This window comes from Macaca fascicularis, chromosome 18, assembly GCF_037993035.2.
Source record: "Macaca fascicularis isolate 582-1 chromosome 18, T2T-MFA8v1.1".
In the NCBI taxonomy this organism is placed as follows: domain Eukaryota; kingdom Metazoa; phylum Chordata; class Mammalia; order Primates; family Cercopithecidae; genus Macaca; species Macaca fascicularis.
The window spans coordinates 49,016,736-49,031,107 of NC_088392.1; the positions used below are offsets into that span (position 1 = coordinate 49,016,736).

General features: G+C 37.7%; 1 long non-coding RNA gene across 7 annotated transcripts in view; it reads right to left on the reverse strand.

The window, feature by feature from the left end:
• Positions 1-14,372, reverse strand: part of LOC123570045 (uncharacterized) — a 357,619-nt gene that overhangs the window by 282,430 nt on the left and 60,817 nt on the right. For 3 of the 7 annotated variants that reach the window (XR_010582867.2, XR_010582866.2, XR_006694008.3), the window contains exon 3: positions 5,571-5,678. This is a non-coding gene — a long non-coding RNA (uncharacterized lncRNA). Of the gene's footprint in view, positions 1-4,927; positions 5,682-14,021; positions 14,080-14,372 lie in introns of those variants that run through there. The other 4 variants (XR_010582865.2, XR_006694009.3, XR_006694007.3 and 1 more) reach the window with 3 other exon arrangements.

Sequence of the window (14,372 nt, forward strand, 5' to 3'; positions counted from 1 at the left end):
GCTGGCTATCTACCCAAATCTTGACTTGACCAAATCTGAGGAAAGGAAGTGGTATTTTCTTACTTGTAGATGGCACTTTGTATTTTACAAAATAATTACACATATTAACCCATTCAATAAACATTACACACAACAAATATTGTCTATATTGTCTTACTTAATTTCCCCACTGCCATACAAGTGGGACATAAACAAATCATATAACTACAGTAAATATACACATTATGTATATACTATATACATCTTCATATTCACAAATCTTGAACTGACATTTAGCATTTCATTTAATTATGAAGGAAGGCAACAAAACACAGTTCTGTTAACAATACCTTGACTTTTTCACCAACAGAAGTCACGTTTATGTTCAAATCACATCTAACTTGTTGCAGACATCCCAAAACATTGCATCTGCTAATCATTTTAATATAATAATTGTAGTTATTAAACTGCCTTCTAGCTTGCATTTTTAAACATTAATATATATATTTAACATTTTTAAATGTTAAAATATACATATTTAACATGTTAAAATATATATATATAAATATATATATATATAAAATTTATATACTGCTATGCCACACATTTATTGGTTTAGTTGTAGTTGTTTTATGTTTTTCTTTTTTTCAACAGAGTCTTGCTCTGTCACCCAGGATGGAGTGCAGTGATGCAATCCCGGCTCACTGCAACCTCTGCCTCCCGGGTTCGAGCGATTCCCCTGCCTCAGCCTCCCGAGTAGCTGGGACAACAGGTGCACATCACCACACCCAGCCAATTTTTTTGTATTTTAGCAGAGACGGGGTTTCACCATGTTGGCCAGGCTGGTCTTGAACTCCTAACCTTGTGATTCACCCGCCTCGGTCTCCCAAAGTGCTGGGATTACAGGCGTGAGTCACGGCGCCCAGCCGGTTTAGTATTTTAGTAACTACATTTCAGTATAATTGGTTTATTTTGAAATCCTATATATTGAGTTAGCCACTACAAGTTTTAAATGCATTTATTTCATAATATTTAATATAATTTTATACCGAAAAGAAGCCCAAACTGCCAAAGGGGTCTACAGAGTAAGAATGCTTAAGAATTCCTAAAATAGAGTTATATACAGGATCAAGTAAAGACATTAAAAACATAGTGTTGAGTGTTGAAAGAACAAATCTGGTTGAAATCTAAAGTTCAATACCATTTATGTCCATTGAAAAATCAAAGTCACACCACATTAAAAATACATACAAACAGGCAAGCATACATGTATCAAAGAGAGGAAAGTTATGAGTAAATGTACATGTGGGAGTGGGCTTTAGGTAGAAAGATCAGGTATATAAGATAAAAGTGATGAAATAAAGATCATGTAAAAATCTATGATGCTAGGTGTCTGCATAGGAGGGTCAAAAAGGAAAAATAAAATGAACATATTTATGTTGGTTCGAGACCCATCACCTCTAGTAAGCCACTCAATATCCAAAAACATCCTTAAGAGAGAGAGTCCTTTATCTCTGGATTTACAACAGTCAGACTCTACTTATGTAGGATAGGAAGTATTTCTCTAAATAGCAAGGGGTCTAACATAGGGATGCTCTTGGAGTTTCTTTTATCTGCTCTTATCAACGGAGCCAAGGATTTTTTTTCTTTCCATCACCACTTGTCACTTCATCAACATTTAAAGCAACCCTGTTTTTCTAAAATATGTGGGGCTTGTCTTCTCAGCACAAATGGCCTTTGAATGGCGTCTTAAACAAACCAAAACAGTGTTGGTCCATGTGTGTGCCTGTACATTGAGGCAAAGTGTAAGTATATACTATTTGTGTACCACAGATCACTTTCTGTATTCCACATGTATTCCCCACAGCTCTTCATAAAAATCCTGACCACATAATGCATTGCTTCACAACATTTGTTAACTGAAAATACATTAGAATTGTTTGACAGCAAATAAGACATAATTTTCTTTGTATAAATTATGGATTTACATCTTTGGCCATGGCAAAGCCATATAAATACTTCCAAACGTGTCAAAATTTCTTTTAGTAGATTTGAATTAGTATCCTATATTCTCATTATTTATCAGAAATATCCCCTTTTCTCATGAATTTTATGAATTTGACCCATGGCAGTTTATCTTAAGACATATTATTGGCATACTAGTTTGTTGGCCACACTTTTCCCTTGACAAAGCTGGTTACTCTGCATTCAAATGTTTGTCTTGGAAGCTGATCAATGAAAACACATGGAAATATGGCGGGGAACACACACTGGGGCCTGTCTGGGGTGTGGGGAGGGGGAGCATCAGGAAAAATAGCTAATGGATGCCGGGCATAATACCTGGGGGATGGGTGGATCTGTGCAGCAAACCACCATGGCACACATTTACCTATGTAACAAAACTGCACATCCTGAACATAAGCCCTGGAAATTAAAAAATTGGAAAAAAAAAAAAGAGTGTTTCATCTTTCTCTATATGAAATTTACTACATTTAATTCACCAGAATATAAGTGCTATGAGGACAGGGTTTTTATTACTCTTAATTCTCTTACATATCCGCACTGAGTTATTCCTCAATAAATATTTGTTGAAGCAATTATATAAGCAATAAAAGAAAATATAAGGTAAATTACATTTATTTTTTAAAATTTCCTTCTAGTTTATATTTCTGTTAAGTTTCCCATAATGTGTAAGGTTTCTCATATAATTTTCTAATAAAATATTTAAAAATATCAGTTCATTTTTTTCAGTGGTTTCCTTGCTTACAGCCTAGCAATTCTTGACAAACTATGGTGATTATTTTTAAAACTTATTTAGGAGCTGATGAAAGCAGAATAACATTACCATCTCTAATGTGTTCTAATTATTTAGAAAAGAAAACTTTTATTACAATTTACCGGTTTAAATCACATACTGTATGCTGTTCGTTTAAAAAATACATTAATTCCAATGAGTAAATAAGCAAATTTTCAATATATTCTGTCAATCATTACTTAATATTTAAACTCATGCTGAGATATCCCTATATTGTACTTTTATAATATTTTATTCTAAAAATGTTTTCCCATCTGTTGAAATTAAGAATAGATATTTTATGACTAATTTCCATCATATATTGAATTCCCAATCCAGACCTTTTAATACCTGTATTACTTAAACACAAGTTTTCTGTCATATAAACTAACCACATTACCTACTATTAAAAGTTCTTCCCAGAAAGTGATTTTGGCAAACTATATAGTTAACCAACTATTAAAATCAAAGCTATATGAATTATATACATTTTTAAAAAAATAACTGATTAAGAATATTAAAGGAAACAAATCTATGTGCATTTCAGGGTAACCAATGTATGTGATTTATTAGGATTTTTAAAGAGTGTGGGACAATGTTAAATCCAGTTATTCAAAAAGGACAAGAAAATGGGAATAGAAAACAAAAGTGTATGAGCTCCTAGAGAAAGTAGATAATTTACTTAGAAATGACTGTACAGAAAAGTTCCATTGTGGGAGGGACAAGAACAGTGACAAGAGACCAGTTTTATCAGGTCAGCTCATTGCTTGCCAATCTTATTTAAACTTCATCACTTTCCAGATTGGAAGGGTGAATTTCTAATTAGCTCCTTTTTCATCAGTCAAGGCTCAATCTCTCTAAACAATCTTTGGGTAATGATCATATCCCCACTTTGATCAACTTTGGGGAAATTGCAGAGCCAAATATTAAACAGGTGCTTATGAAATTTTGCTCAACCACCTGTTCTCTAGACCCCTGGCTGACCCAGTTAACAAAGATCAGTGTACTTCAATTCGTCCAAGTGATACCAAATATAACTAACCCTTAATTAACACTGGGCACTTTTCTCTCAACCTTGCGATCTGATTGTCTCAAATTAATCTTCAGTACATTTTATATCTCAATGAAAGAACCAAAAAGAACCTGTACCTCGAACCTAAAATAATATATGTATAATCTTGGCTACCATAACAAGGCCTATAATCCTCTCCCACTTAATTTACTATTCATTTAATTTGTTCATATTTTATTTGCCTTGGGGCTAAAACAACTGTTTGTGTAGAACTGTTAAAGCATTTTCCTTATGCTAAAAATAAATGTCTCAAACTTTGCTGTCCATAAGAATCATCTGGGGAATCAGTAAACAAGCAGAATCCCAGATTCTAGGTCTCACTTCAGAATTACAGAATAAACCTAGGTCGGATGTAGCCTAGGGATTGGTAGGTTCAACAAATTTTCTAGGTAACTCAAGTGTAGACCAACACCTGACCTGAGGATCATGACAACAAACTTTGATTTAGGAAAACCAGCTTTGAATGACGCGTCTCAATTTTTCGTTGAATATTTATTTCATTGTTTAATTGTAAAATAATACTTTAATGTAGGGTAACGGGGCTATTTCCAGCAAAGAAAAATCCCGTAAGAGGTAGATGAAAAGTGTCTGGGACTTATAAACAAAGAGATAAGAATAACTCTTTAATTTTTCTCCATGCTCATCTCCAATTTGTTAATCCTTTTATTAATTGTAAAAAAAAAATCAGTTTCTATCATTTTCCATGAATATATATATACATTTATTTATATATATACACACATATAAATGTGTGTATATATATGCATGTGTGTATATATATATAAATAAATATGTATATGTTTTCCTGGAGTGTGTGTGTGTGCGTGCATGTGTGTATATACACACACACATGCTTAGGTATATATAAGCACATTTGGAGACAAGATAAATGCCCTCTTTACATGATGGAGTTAAAATGTTGCAGTGGTTAAAGGTTTGTGGTCAGGAGTCTCATAGTCTGCATTTGAAACCTGGCTCTACTGTGTACCAAGTGGGCAAAGTTCTCTATTCTGTCTAAACCAGCTGCTGCTTTTTCACCTGGAAAATAGGGTTAATGGTACATATTTATTAAGATTAGTGTAAAAATTAAATTTTGGCTCATAGATATTGCTTCACATATGATTGTTTACTGACAGACAACAGTGTTCTCTCACTTCTTTTTACTGTTTATGCCACTATATATTTAAAATTTCTCTATTAAACTTGAAGTTTTATTTTTTATTATCTAGTATTATAAGTGTGTCATATGCATAAAAATTTCCATTTCTTAAAAAGGAATGTTTCTTCTTTAAGGGCAGGCAATATTTATTACTACCTTTACAGTAGCCAGTAGAAAGGCACATGCTTAATGCAACATGTGCTCAGTAAATATGCACTCAGGTGAATTACAATACTAACCAAGTAAATTATATATGTGTGTGTGATGTGTGTGTGTCTGTATATATTATCTACCATTGTATAACAAAATGTCTACAATTTAGCAGCTTAAAACAGCACACATCTATGACACATATTGATTATCTCAACATTTCTATGAGTCAGGAATCTTGACACAAATTAACTGGGTTCCCTGTTTCAGGGTCTATAACAAGGTTGCAATCAAGCTTTGGGCCAGGGCTTCAGACTCCTCCAAATGCCTGACTTGAGAAAGATTCACTTCAAAACTCACTCACGTGGTCGTAGGCAGAATTCAGTTCCTTCCAGACTGCTGGAATGAGGACCTACCTCTGTTCCTTGCTGGTAATTGTTCAGAGGCTGCCCACAGTTCCTCACCACGTGTGACTCTCCAGCTTACTTCATCAGAAAAAGCAGGAAAGAAATTCCAGGAGGAGACTGCTGAAAGCAAGATGGAAATCAGTCTTTTGTACTCTAATTATGACCATACTTTATTCTAGGCAAGTCTCTAGGTCCAGTCTATGCTAAAGGGGAGAGAATTACTCAAAGGCATGAATACCAGAAAGCAATGATAATTGGAAGCCTTGTGAGCTTATGTTAAAAATACCACTATACATGTACATGTGTATGGTAAGGCATACTTAACACTTTAAGTAGCCGGGAGGTGATTAATAGGGACTATTTTTTTTTTTTTTTTTTAACTTTAAGTTCCAGGATACATGTGCAGAATGTACAGGTTTTTTTACATAGGTATACGTGTGCCATGGCGGTTTGCTGCATCTATTGACCCATCCTCTAAATTCCCTCCCCTAGCCTCCCACCCACCAGCAGGCCCTGGTGTGTGTCATTTCTCTCCCTATGTCCATGTGTTCTCATTGTTCAACTCCCACTTAGGAGTGAGAACATGCAGTGTTTGGTTTTCTGTTCCTGTGTTAGTTTGCTGAGGATGATGGCTTTCAAGCTTCATCCATTTCCCTGCAAAAACATGATCTCATTCCTTTTTGGGTATGTACCACATTTTCTTTATCCAGTCTATCACTGATGGGCATTTGGGTTGGTTCCATGACTTTGCTATTGTTGCAATAAACATATGTGTGCATGTGTCTGTATAGTAAAATGATGTATATTCCTTTGGGTATATACCCAGTAATGGGATTGCTGGGTCAAATAATATTTCTGGTTCTAGATCGCTGAGTAATTACCATACTGTCTTCCACAATGGACTAACTTTCATTCCCACCAACAGTGTAAAAACATTCCTAATTCTCCAGTGCCTCACCAGCATCTATTGTTTCTTGACTTTTCAATAATCACCATTCTGACTGGCATGAGATGATATCTCATTGTGGTTTTGATTTGCATTTCTCTAATGATTAGTGATGTTGAGCTTTTTTCATGTTTGTTGGCCATTTAAATGTCTTCTTTTGAAAAGTGTCTGTTCATATCCTTTGTCTACTTTTTTATTTTTATTTTTCTTGTAAATTTAAGTTCCTAGTTAAATTCTGGATATTACACCTTTGTCACATGGGTCGATTGCAAAAATTTTCTCCAATTCTGTAGGTTGTCTATTGAATCTGATGATAGTTTATTTTGCTCTGCAGAAGCTCTTTAATTACATCCCATTTGTCAATTTTGGCTTTTGTTGCAATTGTTTTTGGCATTTTTGTCATGAAGTCTTTGCCCATGCCTATGTCCTGAATGGTATTGCCTAGGTTTTCTTCTAGAATTTTTATGATTTTGGGTTTTACATTTAAGTCTTTAATCCATCTTGAGTTAATTTTTGTATAAGGTGTAAGGAAGGGGTCCAGCTTCAGTTTTCTGTATATGGCTACACAGTTTTCTCAGTACATTTATTAAATAAGGGATCCTTTCCCCATTGCTTATTTTTGTCAGGTTTGTCAAAGATCAGATGGTTGTAGATGTGTGGTGTTATTTAAGAGGCCTCTGTTTTGTTCCATTGGTCTATATATCTGTTTTGGTACCAGTACCATGCTGTTCTGCTTACTGTAGACTTACAGTATAGTTTGAAGTCAAGTAGCATGATACCTTCAGCTTTGCTCTTTTTGCTTAGGATTGTCTTGGCTATATGGGTTCTTTGATTCCATATGAAATTTAAAGTAGTCTTTTCTAATTCTGTGAAGAACGTCGATGATAGTTTGCTGGGAATAACACTGAATCTATAAGTTACTTTGTGCAGTATGGCCATTTTCATGGTATTGATTCTTTCTATCCATAAGGATGGAATGTTTTTCCATTTGTTTGTGTCCTCTTTAATTTCCTTGAGCATTGATTTGTAGTTCTCTTTGAAGAGGTCCTTCACTTCCCTTGTCAGCTGTATTCCTTGGTATTTTATTCTCTTTATAGCAATTGTGATGTGGAGTTCACTCATGATTTGGCTCTCTGCTTGCCTATTTTTGTTGTAAAGGAATGCTTGTGATTTTTGCACATTGATTTTGTATCCTGAGACTTTGCTGAGGTTGCTTATCAGCTTTAGGCGTTTTTGGGCCGAGATGACAGGGTTTGCTAAATATAAAATCATGTCATTTGAAAACAGAAACAATTTGATTTTCTCTCTTGCTATTTGAATACCCTTTATTTCTTTCTCTTGCTTGATTACCCTGGCCAGATCATCCAATACTATGTTGAATAGGGGTAGTGAGAAAGGGTATCCTTGTCCCTTACTGGTTTTCAAAGGGAATGCTTCCAGCTTTTGCCCATTCAGTACGATATTTGCTATGGGTTTGTCTTAAATAGCTCTTATTATTTTGATATATATTCTATCAATACCTAATTTATTGAGAGTTTTTAACATGAATGGATGATGAATTTTATGGAAGGCTTTTTCTGCATCTGTTGAGGTAATCACGTAGTTTTTGTCTTTGGTTCTGTTTATGTGATGGATTACATTTTTTGATTTGCATATGTTGAATCAGCCTTGCATCCCAGGGATGAAGCTGACTTGAGCATAGTGGATAAGTTTTTTGATGTGCTCCTGGATTCAGTTTGCCAGTGTTTCATTGAGGATATTCACACAGATGTTCATCAGGGATATTGGCCTGAAGTTTTCTTTTTTTTGTTGTGTCTCTGCCAGGTCTTGGTATCAGGGCAATGCTGGCTTCATAAAATGTGTTAGGGAGGAGTCCCTTGTTTTCAATTGTTTGGAATAGTTTTAGAAGGTACCAGCTCCTCTTTGTACCTCTGGTAGAATTTGGCTGTGAATCAGACTTGGTCCTGGGATTTTTTTAGTTGGTGGGCTATAAATTACTGCCTTAATTTCAAAACTTGTTGATATATTCAGGGATTTGACTTCATCCTGGTTTAGTCTTGGGAGTATGTGTCCAGAAATTTATCCATTTCTTCTGGATATTATAGTTTATTTGCATAGATGTATTTATAGCATTCTCTGATGGTAGTTTGTATTTCTGTGGAGTCAGTGGTGATATCCCGTTTGTCATTTTTGTTGTATCTATTCAATTCTTCTCTCTTTTCTCATTTATTAGTATTGCTAGTATTATTATTGTTTTCAAAACACCCGCTCCTGGAGTCACTGATTTTTTTGAAAGGTTTTTTGTGTCTCTATCTCCTTCATTTCTGCTTTAATCTTAGTTATTTCTTGTCTTCTGCTATCTTCTGGATTAGTTTCCTCTTGCCTCTCTAGCTCTTTTAAATATGATGTTACGGTATTGATTTGAGATCTCTCTAGCTTTCTGATGTGGGCATTTAAGGGTATAAATTTCCCTGTTAACACTGCTTTAGCTGTGTCCCAGAGACTATGATACGTGTCTCTTTGTTCTCACTGGTTTCAAATAACTTTTTGATTTCTGCCTTAATTTCATTATTTACCCAGGAGTCATTCAGCAGCAGGTTGTTCAATTTCAATGTAATTGTGTGATTTTGAGTGAGTTTCTTAATCCTGAGTTCTAATGTGATCTGAGAGACTGTTATGATTTTCATTCTTTTGCATTTGCTGACGAGTGTTTTACTTCCAATTATGTGGTCGATTTTAGAATGAGTGCTATGCGGTGCTGACAAGAATGTTTATTCTGTTGATTTGGGGTGGAGAGGTCTGTAGATATCTCTTAGGTCGACTTGATCCAGAATTGAGTTCAAGTCCTAAATATCCTTGTTAATTTTCCATCTTGTTGATCTGTCTGATATTGACAGTGGGGTGTTAAAGTCTCCCACTATTACTGTGTGGGAGCCTAACCCTCTTTGTAGGTCTCTAAGAACTTGTTTTATAAGTTTGAGTGCTCCTGTATTGGGTGCATATATATTTAGGATAATTAGCTCTTCCTGTTTAATTGATCCCTTTACCATTACGTAATGCCCTTCTTCATCTTTTTTGATCTTTGTAAGTTTAAAGTCTGTTTTATCAGAGACTAGGTGTGCAACCCCTGCTTTTTATCTATCTATCTATCTATCTATCTATCTATCTATCTATCTATCTATCTATCTATCTATCTATGTTTTTGCTTTCATTTGCTTGGTAAATTTTCCTCAATCTCTCTATTTTGAGCCTACGTGTGTCTTGGAATGTGAGATGGGTCTCCTGAATATGGTACACCTATGGGTCTTGACTCTTCATCCAATTTGCCAGTCTGTGTCTTTTAAATGGAACATTTAGCTCATTTATATTCAAAGTTAGCATTGTTAGGTGTAAATCTGTTCCTGTCATCATGATGCTATCTGTTTTGTTTGTTTGTTTCACACTGGTTGATGGAGTTTCTTCATAGCGTCATTGGTCTTTATACTCTGATGCATTTTTGCAGTGGCTGGTACCAGCTTTTCCTTTCCATATTTAGCATTTCTTTCAGGAGCTCTTTCAAGGCAGGCCTGGTAGTAATGAAATCCCTCAGCATTTGCTTGTCTGGAAAGGATTTTATTTCTCCTTTGCTTATGAAGCTTAGTTTGGCTGGATGTGAAATTCTAGGCTGAAAATTCTTTCCTTTAAGAACATTGAATATTGGCCCCCAATCTCTTCTGGCTTGTAGAGTTTCTGCTGAGATGTTCACTGTTAGTTTGTTGGGCTTCTCTTTATAGGTGACCTGGCTTTTCTCTCTGGCTGCCCCCAACATGTTTTTTTCCTTCATTTTGATCTTAGAGAATCTGATGATTATGTGTCTCAGGGTTGATCTTCTTGGGGAGTATCTTAGTGGTGTTCCCTGTATTTCCTGAATTTGTATGTTGGCCTGTCTTGCTGGGTTAGGGAACTTCTCCTGGATGATATCCCGAAGTGTGTTTTTCACTTTGTTTCCATTCTCCCCGTCTCCTCCAGGTACTCCAATCAATCGTCAGTTTGGTATTTTTACCAAGTCCCATATTTCTTGGAGGCTTTGTTCATTCCTTTTCATTCTTTTTTCTCTAATCTTGTCTGCATGCCTTATTTCAGCAAGGTGGTCTTCAAACTCTGATATTCTTTCTTCTGCTTGGTTGATTCGGCTATTGATACTTGTGTATGTTTCACAAAATTCTCCTGCTGTGTTTTTCAGCTTCTTCAGGTTATTTATGTTCCTGTCTAAACTGGGTGTTCTAGTTAGCAGCTCCTCTAACATTTTATCAAGGTTCTTAGCTTCTTTGCATTGGATTAGAACATGCTCCTTTATCTCAGCATAGTTTTTAATTACCCGTCTTCTGAAGCCTACTTCTTTCAATTCATCTATCTCATCCTCCATCCACCTCTGAGCCCTTGCTGGACAGATGTGATCATCTGGAAAAGAAGCACTCTGGCCTTTGGGTGTTCAGTGTTTCTTCATTTATTCTTTCTCATCTTCGTGAGTTTGTCTAGTTTCGATCTTTGAGGCTGCCGACCCTTGGATGGGGTTGTTGTGGGGACTTTTTTATTTATTTATTTTTTTTTTGAGATGGAGTCTCGCTCTGTCGCCTAGGCTGGAGTGCAGTGGCGCGATCTCGGCTCACTGCAAGCTCCGCCTCCCGGGTTCACGCCATTCTCCTGCCTCAGCCTCCCGAGTAGCTGGGACTACAGGCGCCCACAACCGCGCCCGGCTAATTTTTTGTATTTTTAGTAGAGACGGGGTTTCACCGTGGTCTCGATCTCCTGACCTTGTGATCCGCCCGCCTCGGCCTCCCAAAGTGCTGGGATTACAGGCGTGAGCCACCGCGCCCGGTTTGTTGTTGTCAATGCTGTTGTTGTTGCTTTCTGTTTGTTTTTCTTTCAATAGTCATGTCCCTCTTCTGTAGGGCTATTGCAGTTTGCTAGGAATTCACTTCAGGCCCTATTTATCTGGTTAGCTTCCATGCCTGGAGATGTTACTCAAGGAGGATGGAGAAAATCAAAGATCTGTGCCTGCTCCTCCTTCTGGGATCTCTGACCTCGAGTGGCACAAACCTGATGCCAGTAGGATCGCTCCTGTATAGGGTATCTGACAACTACTGTGAAAGAGTCTCATCCAGTTGAATAGCACAGGGAACAGGACCCGTTTAATGAAGCACTTTGTCCTTTGGTGGAGGAGCTGTGGTTCACTGGGGGGAAACCCACTTGTCTGGGCTGCCTAGATTCCTCAGAATTACCAGGAAGAAAGGCTAAGGCTGCTGGTTCACAGATACTGTGGCCTCTCCTCCCTCTAGGGCCTCAGGCCCAGGGAGATCTGGGTTCTGTCCCTGAGCCTCTGGCTGGAGTTGTTGCAGTTCCTGCAGGGAAGTCCCTCCAGTGAGGAAGGATGAGTCAGGGTCAGGCGTGAAGAGGCGCTCTGGCTGCAGTCTGCCACAGCCAGTGTGTTGAGTTGTGAGGGACACTTTTTGGGACCAAGCCGTCCTGCCTCCCCAGCTCCAGCAGGGGAAAAGTGTGGCCTGGAGCTATAAAGATGGATGCCACCCTTCCCCTGCCCAGTGAGCTTAGCGTGTTAGGCAGTTGTGAGACCCAGTGCTGGCTGCTGCCCCTCCCCCAAGGATCTCAACTGACTTAGTCAGCAGGCAGTCACAGCTGTGTTGCTGATCGCCCTCCCCTTGGGAGCTCTGCAGGCTTAAGCAGATTCTAGCTGAGAGGCTGATGAGAATGTGCGCAGCTCCGAGGTTGAAGCCCTAGGCCCCAGTGATGTGGGATCACCAGTGGGATCTCCCGCTCTGTGGGTTGAGCAGTTCCATGAAAAAGCATGATTTCCCTGGCTGGGTAGCATGCTCAGTCTCCACCTCTCCTGCCCCATATCGCTCTCAGGTGGGTCGCTGCACCACTCTGCTCTTTCTTCCTCTCCGTGGATCACACCAGCCGCCTAGTCAGTTCCAATGAAAGAACCTGGATAGCTTGGTTGCTGGGGAAGAATTCACACCCTAATGATGGTTCTTTGATCGCTGCTGTTTCTAGTCAGCCATCTTGACCCCACCCCAATAGGTCCATTCTTCTAAAGCATTTATTCTCAAACTCTAGTCTATCTTCAGAATCACCTAGAATCATCTACAGAGTTTCTGATTCAGTAGATCTGGTGTGGGGACTGACAATTTTACATGTATAACAAGTTTTCAGGTGATGCTCTTGCTGCTGGTTTGTGACAAAACTTCGAGTAACCCATGTTTTGAGCATATACCAGGTCTTACTGTACAAAGATAACCAGGACTCACCTCCTATCTGTAGTGTGAGCTCATTTTTCAGTCAATCTGGCAGACTTCCTTCTGTCTGCTGAAAGAACTACCTATATATGCCAACTAGGTCTATTTCTGAAAGAGACATTAAGGCTTCATTGGGTAGAGGGGTTTTCTTTATTAGCCATATTCCTGATGAGTAAATGAATGGAGTATAGAAAAAGTATAAGTAACCTAACCCTTGCCCGAGTTTTAAAAGAATAGTTAAATTTAGGATGAACACTAAAGAATAGAAGAATTCTGAGAGACAGAAATGGAGATAAAGTGAGTGACCTAGTAAGATCACTCTTTTGTTGTCCATTGCAGAACATTCTTGACCTCCAGATTAAAAAGGAGAAAGAGAAGGAGAAGAAGGAGGAGAAGGAGAAGGAGAGGAAGAGGAGGAGGAGGAGGACGAGGAGGAGGAGGAGGAGGAGGAGGAGAAACCTAAAAGACCAATTAACACCATGGAAAGCACTTCGGAATTGCTTTCTAAACTTGCTATAATGAAAACAAATGAACGTTTTGATTAAATGGATATCATTAGGATGGCATGTTATGATCTCAACCCCTGGTTTAATGATCTTATTAAGACCAAGAAAAATTCATTATGGACTCTCAGTTAAAATAATTCATTTTACAGAGCTAAGGAAAAAAGACTACCTGTTTGCTCAGGAGAGAAAGACTGTCTTGAATGTAAGAAAAAAAAAAAAAAAAAAGAAATTCAGCACTGAATAGTGTATATAACTATCTTTATTTCCAAGTGGGGAAAAGTGTAGTCAAAGACAACAACAGTGAAAAGCACAGACTGGGGTGGAAAAAATGTAGGTCATGGAGGAGCTTTTGCTTCCAATCATTCTTTGCCATATTTTGCCTCAGCCCATCCACCCCAAAAGGAGGAACTGTGTGATGATGTGATAGGGTAGATAAACTGGGATAATCACAACCTCATCATTTTTACTTGGATTAAGGAAGAGGATTAAGACAAAATTGTCAAGGAGTGTAACGAAGGCACATTACAGACAGGAAATCAGGAGAAACAGTGATGAATGACTGGAAGAGAATAGCCTGAGAACCAAAATAGGAGAAGGAAGTGGAAATGGAATGGATCAAAATTAAATCAGGGAGCATCCATGAGATTCATAAAGAATGCTACATGTCAGCAGGAGACAGTGTTTGCCCCCAAAATGCTATCATTGAGACCTGTACTATAAGGACTAGTTACATTGAGAAAGATGATGGAATGTCTTTTGGCTGAAGTCTTCACCTAAATATTTGAAGAAAAAAAAAAAAATCCTATTAGACTACTGAGGAACTCTCACTTGAAAGTGTTTAAGATCAATTCACTTAAAACCTTAAGGACAAAAATTTAACAACACAGCCTGTGGCCTTGCCAATGGCAATCTATTTTCTGTGTCTTGTCAGGGGACACTGAACGGAGGTTATAGCTAACTGCTGGCAGTCTTCTTTCATGTCTCTCTCAAACACAATACTGCAACCCAAACCATTTTGACATTGCTTTATCTGTTCAGACTTGACTACATACAACATTAAGACCTT